Source organism: Bubalus kerabau, chromosome 6 (assembly GCF_029407905.1).
Source record: "Bubalus kerabau isolate K-KA32 ecotype Philippines breed swamp buffalo chromosome 6, PCC_UOA_SB_1v2, whole genome shotgun sequence".
NCBI lineage: Eukaryota > Metazoa > Chordata > Mammalia > Artiodactyla > Bovidae > Bubalus > Bubalus kerabau.
The window spans coordinates 114,929,389-114,951,411 of record NC_073629.1 but is presented as its reverse complement, the minus strand read 5'-3'; positions in this window follow the sequence as shown (position 1 = coordinate 114,951,411).

Here is a 22,023-nt window from a genome sequence, read left to right as displayed (position 1 = left end):
ACCAGTGATCTCCAGATCTGTAGATAGCACACGTGCCACCACTTCACACACAGCCCGCAGCCTCCGCCCACCGCCCCGAGTTGTTCGTGTGTCCGCCTCCCCTCCCCTCTGGCCTTTCCCCCGTCCCAGCCTGCCTGGCTTCATCCATCCATCCATCGACCCATCCCCCACTGATCAAGCACCATGTGCTCCAACCGAGCCAGGCTGGGCCTGAAACGCACTGGGCGGATGGAGGCAGCATCAGGGCGGCCCTTCTGTGGCCCACCTTCTGCTCAAGGGCAGGTGGGAAATTCATCCCACGACCCAGGGAACAAAGTCAAAACTGCCACTGTGACAAGGGCTCCCGGGAAAGGGACATGGGCCTCCTGGGACGTCTTGGGCAGGTCAGGGTGTCAGTGCAGAGGCCTGAAGGAGGGGCGCGGCCACCGGCAGGGCTGTGCAGGGACAGTCAACTGTGGGTGGATGGAGGATGGGAGTGTCTGTTGAGTGTGTAAGCGAGTGTACGGGTGTGTGTGCAAGCGTGTAAGAGGATGCAGGAGCAAGAGCGTGTGAATATTCTCCAGTACATATGGGTGTGTGTGGGTATTTGCACATGGGAGTCACACCTGGAGGGGGCAGGTCAGAGGACAGGGATGTTCAGGGGATCAGTGCAGGGGAAGCTGGACTTGGTTTCCGCTGGTGATGGGGGCGAGGGGGGGTGGTCTGGAGGAATCCTTCCACTGGGGACTTACCCAGAGCCCCTCGCTTCCTGCCTTAATCGGTGAAGTGTAGTGACCTGGATTTTGTTGCCTTCTGAACCTGATTCCAGGCTGCCCCTGCCCCTTTGGGTGTGTGTGTGTGTCTGTGTGTGTGTGAACCTTGAGCTCTGGCTTCAGTTTCTTGGGCCGGGGGTAGGTGAGTTCCAAGTGCTGGCCTGCCCCCCTTTTCTGCTGTCCTCACCAGCATGTCCCCGCGGCTGGCAGGGAGTTCTCAAGGAGGTGGGCTAGCCTCCGGGACAGCGAATCTCAGCCCCCACTTTGGCCCTTGAGCTTTGTTCTAAGTGTGAGGATCAGGAGGGCAGAGTCCAAGTCCCGCCCCCACCCCTCACCGGCCTTGTGACCCTCCCACCCCCACCCCCCACCTCCTCCGTCTCCCCAGGGCTGTCCTGGTCTCCGCTTCTCACCTCCTCAGCTCAGGCCCCTGCAAGCTCAAGTTTCCTTAAGATGCATCATTGGCCTTGGCTCAAAGATTCCACGGTGCTTGGGGTCACAGGGACCTACTGCCCAAGGTCACCTGTCTTCTGGTTTCTGGGCAGCTTTGGTTACTCAGAGGTCCTGGAGGAAGATTAGAGACCCTCAGGGGAGGGGGAATGTCAGGAATGAGTCCTGAGCTCTGCTCAGCTACCCCCGCCCCAGGATAAATCAAGGCCCCCTGCCATCCTTGGACTCTATCCTGAACCTTCTCACCCAGGGATCGCTTCCACTTCTAGTTATACATGAACTTACGGGTTTACTTGTTAATGCTTGTCACCCAGGAGACTATCAGGTCCAGGGGGCCAGGGTGCTGTGAGTTTTGTTTCCACCGCTTTATCCCTCATTGAGGATCTCAGTAATTATTTGTTAAGGAACAAATGGATGAATCTTCACACTGCTGATATCAACCCTCTTGTTAAATGCCTTTAAAAGCCTCCAGTTTCCTATGAGGCTCTAACTTGAGCCTGGAACCCAAGCTGCTTCCGTCCTGGCCTTCAATCTATTTTTCCAGCCTCTTATCACGGACTTTCACCTCACACCCTCTGGCCAGTTTCGCGTCAGCCTAGCCACAATGTCTTTGGCCTCTGCAGCTCCATTTTTTCCTATGAAAATCTTTATTGTCCTCTAAAGGTCAGCTCCACCTCCACCTCTCATGGTGACGTCTTTCCTGCTTCTAGGAGTCGGTAACGTTTGCTGGCAATGCTGTTAAACTCATGTTTCTTTCTGCCTTCTGGGAAATCAGGGGCTTTCATATCTTGCTTTTCCAACAGGTTGAAAGAAGAAAAATCTCTTGATTGTTTTTATATTCTCCTAAATTGGTAACTCATAAGAGTTGCTAAAGATACACTTGTCAGCTTAATGAAAGCATTATTTTGTTACAATCTTGTCCTCTGCAGTTAAAAGATTCTGTCTCATGGATCTTTCAAACTACCTATATTTCTCAGTTTAAAGCTTTCACAAAGGGATCCACTTTAAACCTTGCTAAGGACTGATTCTCTGGGGGGAGGGCTTGCTATCAATCATTCAGTGGTGGGGACCTGGTGTCAACAGCTTTGGGGAAAATCAATGACCGTGGAGAAGTAAAACCCTGGCCCCCAGTGCAGAGTGCCCTCTGCACAGCCTGGTCTTTGCATTGTTTCTGCAAGTGGAAGTGACTGCATGACTTCAGTGCTGAGGAGATAGACCATTCCCCTTTATTTTACCTTAAATTTTAAGACCTAAATATAAATATTCCAGCTATTCATCTCAGCAGGATTTGGTTATGGAAACATAATCAGAATTGTTTAAGAGACAGAGGCGGCTTCTATTTTGGTCCTGGCACAGGAAACTCAGCCTTTGTCCATTTCTACAGTTTGATTTATGTGAGGTTAAAAATTCATAACGCAGGAGCTAACCTCGAGCAAATATTGTTTCTCGCGGTGAGCCAATTCAAACGTCCTCTCGGCCCAGGTTTCCTGTTCAAAAGGTTTAGAGATGGAAGCTTAGCTGCGGCTGACCTCTTTGATCTCCTGCAAGTCATTTGGGCCTTTGTTGTGTTCTGGGGTCTTCGGGGGCTCAGCCTGGGTGGCCCAGAGAGGGAACGGGAGCAGCTCTCTGTTCAAGAGCACTTCCTGTGTCAGATGCCTTATGTGGCTGTCTGACTTAACCCTCCGGTAATCCCGTGATGTATCATCTGGACTGCCCAGAAGCAGGAACTGAGATGGGCTGATCACCTGCCTGAGTCTGCGCCATGGCAAATGGCCAAGCTACTTGGCTTGGCCTCAAGGCTGTGTGCTGTCTTTGTAGCTGCAGATGGGTGTGGAGAGGTGATGCCCTCCTGCCACCTGGATGCCAAGATGCGGGGGATACAGGTTGCTGCTGCTGCTGCTAAGTCACTTCAGCCGTGTCCGACTCTGTGTGACCCCATAGATGCCAGCCCACCAGGCTCCTCTGTCCCTGGGATTCTGCAGGCAAGAACACTGGAATGGGTTGCCATTTCCTTCTCCAATGCATCCATGCATGGATACAGGCTAACCTTTCCTGTCGCCCCAGAGACTTCTAAGTAGGGGTTGTGGCCAAGTCTTCACTTCTTCCTGACAACAACCCGTGGAGGCCCTGTGCTTTGTGAACTCTGGACACACTGGAGCGTTCAGCACCCACAGGGTGGTTGCTCCTTCCACTGCAGCCAGGGGACAGGTCACACCCCTTTCCCTGTGGACAGTGCTGTGAATGCGTCACTTTCCCTTCAGCCCACCCGAGGCTCTCACGGATCCCGGGTACAGCCCCTGCCCCCAGGACCCTCTGATCATCTGGAAAGAGCACTGAGCCTAAAGGAGGCTTAACTGGCCCCGTGATGCCCTTCTTCACTCAGCCCCTGTGACCTAGGGGCCTCCCTGTCCCCACGTTCTGCCCAGAGGGAGCCCAGTGACACAGCATGCCTGCTCCCACACTCGGAGCCTGCCAGGGTGCTAGGTGTGTGAGTTTAGTCCCAGAGAACAAACACTAACCACATCTGGTCTGAAATCTCTCCTAACTCTGGACCACTGAAGCCATGAGATAAGAAAGATGGACCAAGAGAAACACCAGTGTAAACAGGCAGAGAGACCAAGGTGGCAGAAAGACACGTGTGAGGTTCCCCGTGTCAGTGCTAGGCTAAGTCAGGAGCGGTCAGTCCCACTCTGGTGCTGCCATAGCCAAGCAATCTGATGGACCTCTCCAGCTTCTTCTTCCTTCCCTGTGAGCAAGGACACAGACCATCGATGGATGGATGGATAAAGGTGTGGTGTATATACACAATGGAATATTCCTCAGACATAAAAAAGAACAAAATTGAGTCATTTGCAGTGATGTGAATGCACATAGATTCTGTCTACAGAGTAAAGTAAGTCAGAAAGAAAAAAAAAACAAATACGGTATGTTAACTCATATATATGGAATATAGAAAAATGGTACTGAGAGTGTTAGTCCCTCAGTCATGTCTGACTCTTTGCAACCTCATGGATGGTGGCCTGCCAGGCTCCTCTGTCCATGGAATTCTCCAGGCAAGGATACTGGAGTGCGTTGCCATTTCTTCCTTCAGGGGATCTTCCTGATCCAAGGATTGAACCTGAGTCTCCTGTATTGCAGGTGGATTCTTTACCACCTGAGCCACCAGGGAACCCCAGATGGTACTGATGAACCTAATATTTGCAGAACAGGAACAAAGACGCAGATGTAGAGAAGGGACTTGAGGACACAGCGGGGGAAGGAGAGAGTGGGAGAAACTGAGACAGTAGCATTGACACAGGCACGATCCTGTGTAAAATCGATGCTAATGGGAACGTGCTGCAAAGCACCCGGAGCTCAGCGCAGTGCGCCGTGATGACCCTGAGGGCTGGAACTGAGGTGGAATAGGAGGGAGGCTAAAAGGGAGGGGGCATATGTATACTTATAGCTGATTCACATTGTTGTACAGCAGACACTAACACAACATGTAAAGCAATTATCCTCCAATTAAAAATAAATAAATAAGGACACAGATTTTGTTGTTCAGGTAGAACTACCTGACCAGGCCTGAGAAATTCTTTTCCACTTCTCATTAAGATATCTTGAAAATAAAAGCAACTTAAACTCTGAAAATGAGATCCCCCATTGGATCTGGAGTTTGCCATGACTATTTGTCTATTTTACAGAATTGGGTTTGAATGAGAAAGAACATGAAGGACTACACCTGGCCCACCTTCTTTATGAGAACAGCCTGCTGGGTTCTGGAGAAGACAGGATGACTTGGACCTCTGGGTGCTCTTTGCTTGAGTTCACACTATAGAATGTATGAATGTGAGAGTTGGACTATAAGGAAAGCTGAGCACTGAAGAATTCGTGCTTTTGAACTGTGGTGTTGGAGAAGACTCTTGAGAGTCCCTTGGACTGCAAGGAGATCCAACCAGTCTGTCCTCAAGGAAATCAGTCCTAAGTGTTCATTGAAAGGACTGATGCTGAAGCTGAAACTCCAATACTTTGGCCACCTGATGCGAGCTGACTCATTGGAGAAGACCCTGATGCTGGGAAGGATTGAAGGGGGAGAAGAAGGGGATGACAGAGGATGAGATGGTTGGATGGCATCACCGACTCAATGGACATGAGTTTGAGTAAACTCTGGGAGTGGGTGATGGACAGGGAGGCCTGGCGTGCTGCAGTCCATGGGGTCGCAAGGAGTCAGACATGACTGACTGACTCAACTGAACTGAACTGAAGTGATAAACACGGCTTCCCTGGCGGCTCAGTCAGTAAAGAATCTGCCTGCAATGCAAGAGACACAGGTTCAGTCCCTAGGTCTGGAAGATACCCTGGAGAAGGAAATGGCAACCCACTCCAGTATTCTTGACTGGAGAATCCCATGCACATAGAAGCCAGGTGGGCTACAGTCCATAGAGTTGCAAGATTCAGACACAATTTAGTGAGTAGACTACCACAATGTGATAAACATATAAGAGCAAAGAATTTTGTAGCCAGTCAGGTTCTTACAATGCAAAGTCATCTTTACTTATCAGTCAATTCAGTTCAGTCACTCAGTCACATCTGTTTGTGACCCCATGGACTGCAGCACACCAGGTCTCCCTGTCCATCACCAACTCCCGGAGTTCACTCAGGCTCATGTTCATTGAGTCGGTGATGCTATCCAACCATCTCATCCTCTGTCATCCACTTCTCCTCCTGCCTCCAATCCCTCCCAGCATCAGGGTCTTTTCCAATGAGTCAGCTCTCCGCATGAGGTGGCCAAAGTATTGGAGTTTCAGCTTCAGCATCAGTCCTTCCAATGAACACCCAGGACTGATCTCCTTTAGGATGGACTGGTTGGATCTTCTTGCAGTCCATTACTGGGGATCAAAACTACTGCTCACACTCTCTTCCTAAAATAATTAGTTAAAGGTATATTCCAGACAACATAAAAATGGTCAGTGTCAATGATTATTTTTTAATTTTTACTATTTTTAATCTTTTATTGAAGTATAGTTGGCTTACAATATCATTTGTTTCAAGTATACAGCACTGTGATTCAATTATACATATATATATGAATGTGCATATATATATGATTATACATATATATATATATATATTCTTTTTCAGATTCTTTTCCCTTATAAGTTATTACATAATATTGAGTATAGTTTCCTGTGCTTTGTAGTAAGTTCTTGTTGGCCATCTGTTTTATACATAGCAGTGTGCATATATTAATCCCAGCCTCCTAATTTATCCCTCCTCCGAAGTCCCCCTTTGATAATCATGTTTGTTTTTTGTATCTGTGAGTCTCTTTATGTTTTGGGAATAAGTTCACATATATTTTTTTTCTTCAACATTCCACATAAAAGTGATATCATATGGTATTTGTCTTTATCTGACTTATTTCACTTAATATGATAATCTCTAAATCCATCTATGTTGCTGCAAATGGCATCATTTCATTCTTTTTATGACAGGGTAACATTCTGTTGCTTACATGTACCACATCTTTATCCATTCATCTGTTGATGGACATTTAGGTTGCTTGACAAATTTTCTAAACTGACACTTCATTTTCTATGTTAATAAGCATGTAATGGATGGCTACAAGATTTCAGGTATTGCAATAATAAGTAAAACTTTGAATAAAACCTAAGTGGTTTATGCCCCTATAGCGCCCATAGCTGGAGAAGGCAATGGGACCCCACTCCAGTACTCTTGCCTGGAAAATCCCATGGATGGAGGAGCCTTGTAGGCTGTAGTCCATGGGGTCTCTAAGAGTCGGACACGACTGAGTGACTTCACTTTCACTTTTCACTTTCATGCATTGGAAAAAGAAATGGCAACACACTCCAGTGTTCTTGCCTGGAGAATCCCAGGGGCAGTGGAGCCTGGTGGGCTGCCATCCATGGAGTCGCACAGAGTTGAACATGACTGAAGCAACGGTAGCAGCAGCAGCAGCAGCAGCGCCCATAGCCCAGAGGGACAGAGGAGATAAACAGGCAAACAGCTAGCAGCAGGATGCATGATGTGGCGGCCTGACGGCATGGCGGCATGGGGTCGTGGTAGCACGGTGGCATGGTGGCATGGTGTCTTGGTGAGGGATGTGTCAGACCCAAGTGGGACGCCTGGCCCAGGGTCACTGGACAACTCTTCTTGGAGAAAGCTGAAGTCTGACTTGAACCTGTGAATGAGGAGGGTTTAGGCTGAAGAAGAGCTGGAGGAATGAACAGAGATCCCGGTGAAGGGCAAGCTCAAGCGTGTGGGGCCAGAGAGCATGGTGGTTCCAGGGACTGGAGTGCAGGGCAGCGTGAGAGCTGCAAGATGCTGAACACAGTGAGCGCCCAGCACCGCAGCCCCTGAAGACCGGCAGACCCTGTGTGGATCCTGTCCACGCTTGGTCATTGCTCTTCACTCTGTGCCTGGCACTTAGGAGGGCCTCAGCAGATACCTGTTAAATGAAAAATGAGTTATTCAAGATGTGCACAAAAGAGAAAAACAAATCCAAACAGTTTTTAATGTGAATGATTAAAATTAGCAATCGTAATATAATATCAGTCTAGGTTGACAATGCAGAATTAATTTAACAAAGGCTAGGAAATAATTGAGAGCATAGGAAAAGATCAAGGGTAATAAATTTTGTCTTATATAAGAGGGAGAGATGAAGGTAATTGCTTCACTCTTGACTAGATAATTAGGGGATTATACGTTTAAATAAATATTTGGAAAAAATTAGAAGTATCTAGTGGTATAATAAAAAAAAAAACCCAGAGTATACATAACAAAATGAAAAAGGAGCTGTGATAAAGCAGAAGTCATAACAAAGCAAGGTAGGAGACAGAGTCAGACATTTTCATTATGGTAATAAATGCTGGAAGTTTTAACTCTACTACATCAAAGAAAAACACTCCTGTGACAGGAAGCAAAAATCGATCACATGATGTAAGAGATAGACATGAAGGAGAGTGCTTTTGTAATTTAAAATAAAGGACAGGGACTTCCCTGGTGGTCCAGTGGTTAAGACAAAGAGTCCACTGCAGGGGGCACGGATTTGATCCCTGGTCATGAAACTAAGACTCCACGTGCCACATGGAGCTGCCAGCACACACCTGTATGAAAAGTGAAAGTCACTCAGCCGTGTTCAACGGTTTGCAACCCCTTGGACTGCAGCCATCAGGCTCCTCTGTCCATGGAATTCTCCAGGCAAGAATACTGGAGTCGGTAGCCATTCTCATCTCTAGGAGATCTTTCCAACCCAGGGATCGAACTGGGTCTCCTGCACTGCAGGCAGATTCTTTACCGTCTGAGCCACCAGGGAAGCCACATACACAACGGAAAAGGCAAAGGCAGGGTGAGGCTAGCTCGTATAGCAGAAAGGAAGGACGACAATGTCAACGTCAAGAGAATAAAAACACTAATCTGAAGAGACATATTCACACCTATGTCCATTGCAGCATTGCTTACAGAAACCAAGATACAGCAGCAACCTGTCTCATCAATAGACGAATGGATACAGAAGATGTGGTATATATATAAATATATACACCACACATGCACAATAGAATACTACTCAGTTATAAAAAAGAAAGATCTTGCCATTTTTGACAACACAGATGGATCTAGAGGGCATTATGCTAAGTTAAATGAGTCAGACCAAGAAAGACAAATACTGTATGACCTCACTTATATTTGGAATCTAAAAAAACAAAACACATTAGCAAACATAACAAAGAGAAACAGACGCATAGACACAGAGAACAAGTAAGTGGTTGCCAGAGGGGAGGGCTGTGGGGGGAGGAGTGAAATAGGTGAGGGAGATTAAGTTAGAAAATAAGACACAGGGATATAATGTATAGCATAGAGAATACAGCCAATAATATAATAGCTGCATAGTGACCAGTCGTAACTAGACATAGTAGTGATCATTAGTAACATATAATAATATTGAATCACTATGTTGTATACTTGAAACTACTATGATACTGTAAGTCAACTACAATTAAAAAATTTTTTTAATATAGACATCAATCAAGAAGCCTTGGGCTTCCCAGCTGGGGTTAGTGGTAAATAACTTGTCTGCCAATGCAGGAGATACAAGAGGTGCAAATTTGATCCCTGGGTCAGGAAGATCCCCTGGAGGAGGGCATGGCAACCCACTCCAGTTTTCTTGCCTGGAGAATCCCATGGACGGAGGAGTCTCACAGGCTGCAGTCCATGGGGTCACAAAGAGTTGGACACAACTGAAGCAAATTAGCACCCATGTTCAAGAAGCCTTAGAACTGCAATATGAGTCATGTTAGATTATGAAAAGTAACGATTCTGAAAATAGTCATTAGCCGTCATGCACTGATAAACACTATTTACATTTGTAATTTAATACTTCAGAAGTCAAGAGGAAATCATCAAAATAGAGTCATTGGGGAGAATGATCCATAACCATCACTCTATGATAGATCAATGGAAAGGAAATTAGTTATTTGACTGTATTAATTGCCCGTGGCTGCTGTAAGAAATTTCCACAAACTTGGTGTTTTAAAAGGGCACACATTCTAGCAGGGGAGCGCAGCTACTCGTATACCCCTGACCGAAGACCGGTCCTCCTCTAGCGGGGATGGTCGTCCTCTTCGACCGAGCGCGCAGCTTCGGGAGGGACGCACATGGAGCGGTGAGGGAGGAAGGGGACACCCGCCTAGCCAGCCAGATCAGCCGAATCAACCCTGGCGATCAATGGGGTGACAGATGTTGCAACCAGATCCAAACTCTACTCTAGATTTTTAATTTTTGCTTTCTGGTATTAGTTATCAATTTTGTACCTGTAGTTTCTTTATAATTTTTGCAACCTTGTTTGTTTTTCTTTGTTCGTTTTTGCTCTTTCTTTTCCTTCTTCTTTTCATTAACATCGCATTTTTGAAATTCCAAACTCTACTCTAGATTTTTAATTTTTGCTTTTATGTATTTGTTACCAATTTTGTACCTTTAAGAACCCAATCTTCAGGACCCATTTTTCACTAGAGAACGAGATTACTGGCTTGACTGCTCTTTCTCCCTTTGGACTCTCCGTTTTCTCCACCAGGTCGCCTGTATCTCCTCCCTAACCCCTCTCTACTCTACCCAACTCTGTGAATTTCTGTGTTCCAGACGGTGGAGAACACTTAGGGAACTGATTACTGGCTGGATCTGTCTCCCTCCTTTTCATTTCCCCCTTTTATCCTTCTGGCCACCTCTGTCTCCTGCCTCCTTCTTCTCTTCTCTGTATAACTCCATGAACATCTCTGAGCAGTCCAGTTGTGGAGTGCACATAAGGAAGTGACTACTGGCTAGCCCACTCTCTCCACTATTGATTCCACCTCATCTCATTTGGGTCACCTCTAACTCCCTCCTCCCACTTCTCTTCTCCATGTAACGCTGTGAACCTCTCTGAGTGACCCTCACAGTAGAGAAACTTTTCATCTTTAACGTAGATGTTTTATCAATGGTGCTGTATAGAAGGAGAAGTTTTGAAACTACTGTAAAAATAAGACCGATAACTGGAAGTAGGAGGCTTAAGTCCAAACCCTGACTCCAGGGAACTCCTGACTCCAAGGAACATTAATTGACAGGAGCTCATCAAACGTCTCCATACCGACACTGAAACCAAGCACCACACAAGGGCCAACAATTTCCAGGGCAAGACATACCAAGCAAATTCTCCAGCAACAAAGGAACACAGCCCTGAGCTTCAAGATACAGGCTGCCCAAAGTCACCCCAAAACCATAGACATCTCATAACTCATTACTGGACATTTCATTACACTCCAGAGAGAAGAAATACAGCTCCATCCACCAGAACATCGACACAACCTTCCCTAACCAGGAAACCTTGACAAGCCACCTGTACAAACCCACACACAGTGAGGAAACACCACAATAAAGAGAACTCCACAAACTGCCAGAATACAGAAAGGACATCCCAAACTCAGTAATTTAAACAAGATGAAGAGACAGAGGAATAGCCAGCAGATAAAGGAACAGGATAAATGCCCACCAAACCAAACAAAAGAGGAAGAGATAGGGAATCTACCTGATAAAGAATTCCGAATAATGATAGTGAAATTGATCCAAAATCTTGAAATTAAAATGGAATCACAGATAAATAGCCTGGAGGCAAGGATTGAGAAGATGCAAGAAAGGTTTAACAAGGACTTAGAAGAAATAAAAAAGAGTCAATATATAATGAATAATGCAATAAGTGAAATTAAAAACACTCTGGAGGCAACAAATAGTAGAATAACAGAGGCAGAAGATAGGATTAGTGAATTAGAAGATAGAATGGTAGAAATAAATGAATCAGAGAGGATAAAAGAAAAACGAATTAAAAGAAATGAGGACAATCTCAGAGACCTCCAGGATGATATTAAACGCTACAACATTCGAATCATAGGGGTCCCAGAAGAAGAAGACAAAAAGAAAGACCATGAGAAAATACTTGAGGAGATAATAGTTGAAAACTTCCCTAAAATGGGGAAGGAAATAATCACCCAAGTCCAAGAAACCCAGAGAGTCCCAAACAGGATAAACCCAAGGCGAAACACCCCAAGACACATATTAATCAAATTAACAAAGATCAAACACAAAGAACAAATATTAAAAGCAGCAAGGGAAAAACAACAAATAACACACAAGGGAATACCCATAAGGATAACAGCTGATCTTTCAATAGAAACTCTTCAAGACAGGAGGGAATGGCAAGACATACTTAAAATGATGAAAGAAAATAACCTACAGCCCAGATTATTGTACCCAGCAAGGATCTCATTCAAGTATGAAGGAGAAATCAAAAGCTTTTCAGACAAGCAAAAGCTGAGAGAATTCTGCACCACCAAACCAGCTCTCCAACAAATACTAAAGGATATTCTCTAGACAGGAAACACAAAAACGGTGTATAAATTCGAACCCAAAACAATAAAGTAAATGGCAACGGGATCATACTTATCAGTAATTACCTTAAACGTAAATGGGTTGAATGCCCCAACCAAAAGACAAAGACTGGCTGAATGGATACAAAAACAAGACCCATACATATGTTGTCTACAAGAGACCCACCTCAAAACAGGGGACACATACAGACTGAAAGTGAAGGGCTGGAAAAAGATTTTCCATGCAAATAGGGACCAAAAGAAAGCAGGAGTAGCAATACTCATATCAGATAAAATAGACTTTAAAACAAAGACTGTGAAAAGAGACAAAGATGGTCACTACATAATGATCAAAGGATCAATCCAAGAAGAAGATATAACAATTATAAATATATATGCACCCAACACGGGAGCACCGCAGTATGTAAGACAAATGCTAACAAGTATGAAAGGAGAAATTAACAATAACACAATAATAGTGGGAGACTTTAATACCCCACTCACACCTATGGATAGATCAACTAAACAGAAAATTAACAAGGAAACACAAACTTTAAACGATACAATAGACCAGTTAGACCTAATTGATATCTATAGGACATTTCATCCCAAAACAATGAATTTCACCTTTTTCTCAAGCGCACATGGAACCTTCTCCAGGATAGATCACATCCTGGGCCATAAAGCTAGCCTTGGTAAATTCAAAAAAATAGAAATCATTCCAAGCATCTTTTCTGACCACAATGCAGTAAGACTAGATCTCAATTACAAGAGAAAAACTATTAAAAATTCCAACATATGGAGGCTGAACAACACGCTGCTGAATAAGCAACAAATCACAGAAGAAATCAAAAAAGAAATCAAAATGTGCATAGAAACGAATGAAAATGAAAACACAACAATCCAAAACCTGTGGGACACGGTAAAAGCAGTCCTAAGGGGAAAGTTCATAGCAATACAGGCACACCTCAAGAAACAAGAAAAAAGTCAAATAAATAACCTAACTCTACACCTAAAGCAACTAGAAAAGGAAGAAATGAAGAACCCCAGGGTTAGTAGAAGGAAAGAAATCTTAAAACTTAGAGCAGAAATAAATGCAAAAGAAACAAAAGAGATCGTAGCAAAAATCAACAAAACCAAAAGCTGGTTTTTTGAAAGGATAAATAAAATTGACAAACCATTAGCCAGACTCATCAAGAAACAAAGGGAGAAAAATCAAATCAATAAAATTAGAAATGAAAATGGAGAGATCACAACAGACAACACAGAAATACAAAGGATCATAAGAGAGTACTATCAATAATTATATGCCAATAAAATGGACAACGTGGAAGAAATGGACAAATTCTTAGAAAAGTACAACTTTCCAAAACTCGACCAGGAAGAAATAGAAAATCTTAACAGACCCATCACAAGCACGGAAATTGAAACTGTAATCAAAAATCTTCCAGCAAACAAAAGCCCAGGTCCAGACGGTTTCACAGCTGAATTCTACCAAAAATTTAGAGAAGAGCTAACACCTATCCTACTCAAACTCTTCCAGAAAATTGCAGAGGATGGTAAACTTCCAAACTCATTCTATGAGGCCACCATCACCCTAATACCAAAACCTGACAAAGATCCCACAAAAAAAGAAAACTACAGGCCAATATCACTGATGAACATAGATGCAAAAATCTTTAACAAAATTCTAGCAATCAGAATCCAACAACACATTAAAAAGATCATACACCATGACCAAGTGGGCTTTATCCCAGGGATGCAAGGATTCTTCAATATCTGCAAATCAATCAATGTAATACACCACATTAACAAATTGAAAAACAAAAACCATATGATTATCTCAATAGATGCAGAGAAAGCCTTTGACAAAATTCAACATCCATTTATGATAAAAACTCTCCAGAAAGCAGGAATAGAAGGAACATACCTCAACATAATCAAAGCTATATATGACAAACCCACAGCAAACATTATCCTCAATGGTGAAAAATTGAAAGCATTTCCTCTAAAGTCAGGAACAAGACAAGGGTGCCCACTTTCACCATTACTATTCAACATAGTTTTGGAAGTTTTGGCCACAGCAATCAGAGCAGAAAAAGAAATAAAAGGAATCCAAATTGGAAAAGAAAAAGTAAAGCTCTCACTGTTTGCAGATGACATGATCCTCTACATAGAAAACCCTAAAGACTCCACCAGAAAATTACTAGAACTAATCAATGACTATAGTAAAGTTGCAGGATATAAAATCAACACACAGAAATCACTTGCATTCCTATACACTAATAATGAGAAAACAGAAAGAGAAATTAAGGAAACAATTCCATTCACCATTGCAACGGAAAGAATAAAATACTTAGGAATATATCTACCTAAAGAAACTAAAGACCTATATATAGAAAACTATAAAACACTGGTGAAAGAAATCAAAGAGGACACTAACAGATGGAGAAATATACCATGTTCATGGATTGGAAGAATCAATATAGTGAAAATGAGTATACTACCCAAAGCAATCTATAGATTCAATGCAATCCCTATCAAGCTACCAACGGTATTCTTCACAGAGCTAGAACAAATAATTTCACAATTTGTATGGAAATACAAAAAACCTCGAATAGCTATCTTGAGAAAGAAGAATGGAACTGGAGGAATCAACCTACCTGACTTCAGGCTCTACTACAAAGCCACAGTTATCAAGACAGTATGGTACTGGCACAAAGACAGAAATATAGATCAATGGAACAAAATAGAAAGCCCAGAGATTAATCCACGCACATATGGACACCTTATCTTTGACAAAGGAGGCAAGAATATACAATGGATTAAAGACAATCTCTTTAACAAGTGGTGCTGGGAAATCTGGTCAACCACTTGTAAAAGAATGAAACTAGAACACTTTCTAACACCATACACAAAAATAAACTCAAAATGGATTAAAGATCTAAACGTAAGACCAGAAACTATAAAACTCCTAGAGGAGAACATAGGCAAAACACTCTCTGACATATATCACAGCAGGATCATCTATGACCCACCTCCCAAAATATTGGAAATAAAAGCAAAAATAAACAAATGGGACCTAATTAACCTTAAAAGCTTCTGCACATCAAAGGAAACTATTAGCAAGGTGAAAAGACAGCCTTCAGAATGGGAGAAGATAATAGCAAATGAAGCAACTGACAAACAACTAATCTCGAGAATATACAAGCAACTCCTACAGCTCAACTCCAGAAAAATAAATGACCCAATCAAAAAATGGGCCAAAGAACTAAATAGACATTTCTCCAAAGAAGACATACAGATGGCTAACAAACACATGAAAAGATGCTCAACATCACTCATTATCAGAGAAATGCAAATCAAAACCACTATGAGGTACCATTTCACACCAGTCAGAATGGCTGCGATCCAAAAGTCTACAAGCAATAAATGCTGGAGAGGGTGTGGAGAAAAGGGAACCCTCTTGCACTGTTGGTGGGAATGCAAACTAGTACAGCCACTATGGAGAACAGTGTGGAGATTCCTTAAAAAACTGGAAATAGAACTGCCTTATAATCCAGCAATCCCACTGCTGGGCATACACACTGAGGAAACCAGAAGGGAAAGAGACACGTGTACCCCAATGTTCATCGCAGCACTGTTTATAATAGCCAGGACATGGAAACAACCTAGATGTCCATCAGCAGATGAATGGATAAGAAAGCTGTGGTACATATACACAATGGAGTATTACTCAGCCATTAAAAAGAATACATTTGAATCAGTTCTAATGAGGTGGATGAAACTGGAGCCTATTATACAGAGTGAAGTAAGCCAGAAAGAAAAACATCAATACAGTATACTAACGCATATATATGGAATTTAGAAAGATGGTAACAATAACCCTGTGTACGAGACAGCAAAAGAGACACTGATGTATAGAACAGTCTTATGGACTCTGAGAGAGAGGGAGAGGGTGGGAAGATTTGGGAGAATGGCATTGAAACATGTAAAATATCATGTATGAAACGAGTTGCCAGTCCAGGTTCGATGCACGATACTGGATGCTTGGGGCTGGTGCACTGGGACGACCCAGAGGGATGGTGTGGGGAGGGAGGAGGGAGGAGGGTTCAGGATGGGGAACACATGTATACCTGTGGCGGATTCATTTTGATATTTGGCAAAACTAATACAATTATGTAAAGTTTAAAAAATAAAATTAAATTAAAAAATAAATAAAATAAAATAAAATAAAAGGGCACACATTTACTCTCTCATAGTTCTGGCGGCCAGAGTCTGGAATCAGTTTACTGTTGCCAGCAAGGTGTCAGGAGAACCACACTTCTCCAGGAGAACCATCTGCTTCCGTACCTCTTCCAGTTCTGAAGCTGCTTCCCCTGGCTGTGGCCCCCTCCTCCAGCCTCAAAGCCAGCAGCACAGCATCAGTGCTTCAGTTATCACATCGCCTCCCTCTTCTGTTTTGGTTCCCTTCCTGCCTCCTCTCATAACGAAACTGTGATTGCATTTAGGGCATACCTAGATACTTCAGGATAGTCTCCCCATCTCAAGATTCTTAATCACACCTGCAAAATCTCTTTTGTCATATAAAAGACCTACCTGTCTTCAGGAGGCATCACTCAGCCTGTCACAATGACAATGGATGCTCAGTCACTCAGTCGTGTCCGACTCTTTGAGACCCCATGGACTGTGGCCCACCAGGCTCCCCTGCCCATGGAATTCTCCACTCCACTCTCACTGGAGTGGAGTGCCACTTCCCTCCAGGGGACCTTCCCGACCCAGGGATCAAAGCTCTCGTCTCTTGTGTCTCCTGCATTGGCCAGTGGATACTTTACCACTAGTGCCATCTGGGGTAGCAGGACTTAAATATAAAGATCAAGTTCATAGCACTGGGGCTATTTACTTTCAAGTTTTCCATGGAACATTTCCAAAGCTGGCACGCATTTGGCTTTGTAAACACCCCAAAGCAAAAATTATTTGCTGATCATCTTCTAAAATTCAAAATTTATAATACTTGTTAAGTTGCAAAGTCATGTCTGACTCTTTGCAACCCCATGAACTGCAGCATGTCAGGTTTCCCTGTCCTTCATTATCTCCCTGAGTTTGTTCCAATTCATGTCCATTGAGTCAGTGATGCCATCCAACCATTTCATCCTTGGTCACCCCCTTCTCCTCCTGCCCTCAATCTTTCCCAGCATCAGGGTCTTTTCCAGTGAGTTGGCTCTTTGCATCAGGTGGCCAAAGAATTGGAGCTTCAGCTTCAGCACCAGTCCTTCCAGTGAATATTCAGCTTTGATTTCCTTTAGGATGGACTGGTTTGATCTCCTTTCTGTCCAAGGGACTCTCAAGAGTCTTCTCTAGAATCACAGTTTGAAAATATCAGTTTTGTAATATCTAAGTAATTATACTTTTTTCTATAATACTTAGAAAGTATAATTACTTAGATATTACAAATAAAAGCACTCACAAGTAATGAGTATGCCATGAAATATCATTTCAGATTCTTTAGAAAACAATGAAAACAAGGACATAACTAAGGCTGTCAGACATATCAGAAAAGGTTGATTTTTAAAACTAAACTCTTCATTACCAAATAAAAAGGAAAATAAACATGTAAGTAGCCATTCATGGCAGGGAATTAGAACATGAATTGGATAAAAGTGGAAATTAATGAATTAGAAAGAGGGTAGGATTAATAAGTAAAACAAAAAGTAATCTATTTACAGAGATGATAAACATCTCTGTAAAGCATAATCAAGGAATAACTGGAGAAATAACAGCAAAACAAAATGAGAAATAAGAACTTCTATTATCACCTTTATATTAATATTACAATGTTATTTTGGAGGCTCTGGATAGGGTAGAAATAAAGGATATACACTTGATATGAAGAAGATGAAAGCATAATTATTTCCAGCCAATATGATTATATACAAACACTCTGAGATTATGAATCAAAATAATATGTAGATTGTTGATACAACTCAGTGGTTAAATAGGAAAGTAATAAGTAAAAATCAAGTCTTTATATTCTCTATAACCACTAAGAAAACATAATAATTATTAATATAAATATTGTTATCACACTTACCAAGAAATGTACAATAGCACCATGTTATATAACATGTTCTGAATGATAAGGCTATTTGGGTAACAGAATTTCTCAAAAGTTTACATGATTAAAACAATTCCAAAGAAAGTCTCTATTATATTTTTGGAGAAACTCACCAAAATAATTCCATGTTAATTTGGAAGAATAAAGGGATCAGAATAAATTTTATGTATTTGAAAATGGAAGTATGATAAGGGGGAGTAACTTTTGCAAATATTAAAAGTACAAGGCTATGTTAATTTTTAGTCCATTTAGCCTTATTATTAGAGAAGGAATTTGACTATATGAAGTTGGCAAAGGCAAATCATCAGAGAAATTATGGATTACTTAATGGAGAGTCAGACACTACGTGTCAGATGGAAATGTACTGAGGAAAAGACATTCTCTGGAGTACATTAAGGGGAATGCAGCGAGGTTATCGATGTTCTGAGAGGTTTGCTTAGCACCCCTACCCCCTCCCATAGAACTGGTGACCTTTAGATACCCAGACAAAAAATCAGGCAGTCTGATTTCTAAAATAATTGATACAATTACCATAGAGACCAGCAACAGAGAGAACCAACACCAGAGACCCTGTTCTTTTTCTCAAACCTAAACAGAGAACCAAGGTTCTCAGGGCAGGTAAGGAGCTCTAGACCCTCAACTGAGAAAGGCCAGGGAAAAGGAATTAAAAAAAAAAAAAAAAGGTTCCAAAAGAAAGAGAGTGATTCAGGTTACAAAATAAAAGCTAAGAACAATACTTCAACTAATAAGGAGATTTAAATTTTTGAGTTCATAAACCAAGAACAAGAGGGTATGAAAAAGAAAGAATTGCAAAACAAGAACACCTTTTAGGGATTAATAAATAAATAAAGGTAAAGCCAGAGAAATTTCTCTGAAAGATTAAAGAGATGGAAAATAACAGAGAGATGATAAGACATAAGGATCATGGAAAGAGAGAGCAGTGGGATTATTAGATAAAGTGTAGGATTGACTCGAAACTGATGAAGGATATAATACATCAGATGGAAGGGCTTGCTCTACAATGAATTATAAACGACTTCACCCTAAGGCATATCTTATGGTCTCTTTGATCATGGAGTTGATCCTTTCCCCATTGCATGGATTTCTGAACGTTGCAATGGTAAATTTTCAGCCTGTTTCTAGAAAAGTGCTCAGGGATTCAACATTTTGCTTACGATGCCAGATTATCTACTGTCAGCTTATCACCACCACAAGCAGCAGCATCACTACCCCTCCATCCCCACCACTGCCATATGTGTCTAAACCTGGAAACGACATTTCCAACAATTCCTTTCCTTGTGTAGTTTCGGTTCAGAGTTTGCTCATAAGAATTCATATAGGACTGTAAGATTTGGAAATTGGAAGTGATAATAGTCAAGGCTATGGTTTTTCTAGTAGTCATGTATGGATGTGAGAGTTGGACTGAAAAGAAAGCTGAGTGCAAAGAATTGATGCTTTTGAACTGTGGCATTGGAGAAGACTCTTGAGAGTCCCTTGGACTATGAGGAGATCCAATGAGTCCATCCTAAAGAAGTTCAGTCCTGAATATTCATTGGAAGGACTGATGCTGAAGCTGAAACTCCAATATTTTGGCCACCTGATTCATTGGAAAAGACCCTGATGCTGGGAAATGTTGAAGGCAGGAGCAGGGGATGACAGAGGATGAGATGGTTGGATGGCATCACCGCCTCAATGGACATAAGTTTGAGTCAAACCCCAGGAGTTGGTGATGGACAGGGAAGCCTGGCATGTTGCAGTCCATGGGGTCAGAAAGAGTCAGACACAACAGCCACTGAACTGAACTGAATTGCCAGTTCAGAGCCTATGCCGTAAAAGACGTCGCCTTAAGAGGCCATTTGCCTTCAGTCATTGCAGGGGAATGATGTGCCACAACCGACCCTGGGTCCCAGGAGGAGGATGGGAGACTCGTGGAGCAGAGCAACCGGAGCCTGAAATAAGAGCTACCCTGGTTGATTCACAAGCTGAGCAAGATGTTTGTAAGTGCCTGCCACTGAGATTCTGCCACTGTGCTTTACCCAGCACTTCTGCAGCTCTTGCTAATACAGGTGCACAGACTGTGTCGTACTCTTTTATCCTCTAACTCATTAGTCTCACTGTTTACTTCTCTTACGTAGAAATGTATTTCATGGTATGGATAACAAACACTTTTTGGAAAAGGGTGAAGTATAGATAAAATACTAAGGAAATATTTTGGAGAGTGCTGCTTTACCTTCTGATTTTCATCAGCAGTTCAGATAACTTTTAGAATGCCATTGTGTGACCGTTCTTAATATAGTTTGGAATGTAGCCATTAAGGAGAAGTCTAGGGTAAAAGAGTCAAATGAGAATAATGTCAAGTTACTTCATCCATGGAGAGAGGAAGAATTCTGGAGCAGGAAGCCAGGTAGAATATTACAAGCAAGTGATGTACCTTAAAGTCATGCAAATGAGTTAATGATCAGGTTGACAATAGTCACTGGTGCATAGATTTGTCCTGTTCTTTTTTTTCTGCCTGAAGAAGCCCGTGGTTATACATTTTTTATATCAACGATTTTCTTCTGCTTTTATTATCTGGTTCCTTTTATTGCTTTAAGATTCATTTCAGTTTTCAATTTTGAAAGAAGAAATCTCAGTCATATCATAATGAAATTTTCAGCAGAATTATGTTATAATTTATTACAATTATCTTCATTTTTCTAGGTGAAAGTGCTAACATGCTTCAGAATGCTGTTTATGCATTATCCCTCATTCTCCAAATTTAACTTTTTACGGCTTTCTGTAAATGGGCTTGGAACATCGTTAATGTTCAGTGATCTGAGAACATAGCATCAATTGATAATGATAAAAGAAAAAAAAAATCAATCACCACCAATATGAAACCCAGGGGAAATCAACTGAAGTGGAAAACTATATGTTTTGTGCAGAGGTTTAAAAGTAGGAAAAATTATGGCTTTATTGGATCTTCCTTACATTCTGCAAGCATACAGCAGATCTGTATAATTTATTTTTTTGAGGCTACTCTGTAAGCTTGTGCTGAAATGCAGTGAGTGCTTACCGTGAAATGGGTCATTAATTCTCCTTCATTTTGCTGCTTTGAAGCAGATGATAATTATTAACCTAGCAACAGGGGAAAACAACTAAAGCACTCTTGGCACTTGGGATGAGGAAACGCTGTAACCGTGTGGACAATCCGATGGCTTTTCCTCTTTTATAAGGGTAATCTTGTTCCCTTGCTGCTCCTGCAGCGCTGCCCTGAAATGTTTGTCATGCTCCAAGAAACTTTTTCTTAATTTGTGCAACTGGGTTTTTTTTTCCTCCTTTTGTGGGTAGGCTGGATTGGAGGATTGACTGAGAAGGGTCAGATGAGGAGAGGGGGACATGTATCTGTAGATTTAGACAAAGCTGAACTGAGATTAGAAAGCGCTTTGGAGCAGTCTCCCTACGAGCCTGGGCTGAAGCGATGGCTCTGTGCATGTGAGTCAACCAACAAGCTGAGTTACTGCTAAGGAAGCTGAGACTGGGGTTTCCCAGATGGCTCTGTGGTAAAGAATCTGCCTGCCAACACAGGAGATGCAGGTTCAGTCTCTGGGTAGGAAGATGCCCTGGAGAAGGAAATGGCAACCCACACCAGTATTACTGCCTGGGAAAACTTATGGACAGAGGAGCCTGGTGGGCTACAGTTCATGGGGTCCCAAAAGAGTCAGATGTGACTTAGCGATTAAATAAGAACAAGAAGAAGAAGAAGTGGAGACTGACCCATAGGGTATGGCATCAGGGTCCCTGAGCTGCAGTTCTGCAGAACAAGGCAGGGCATGTGGCC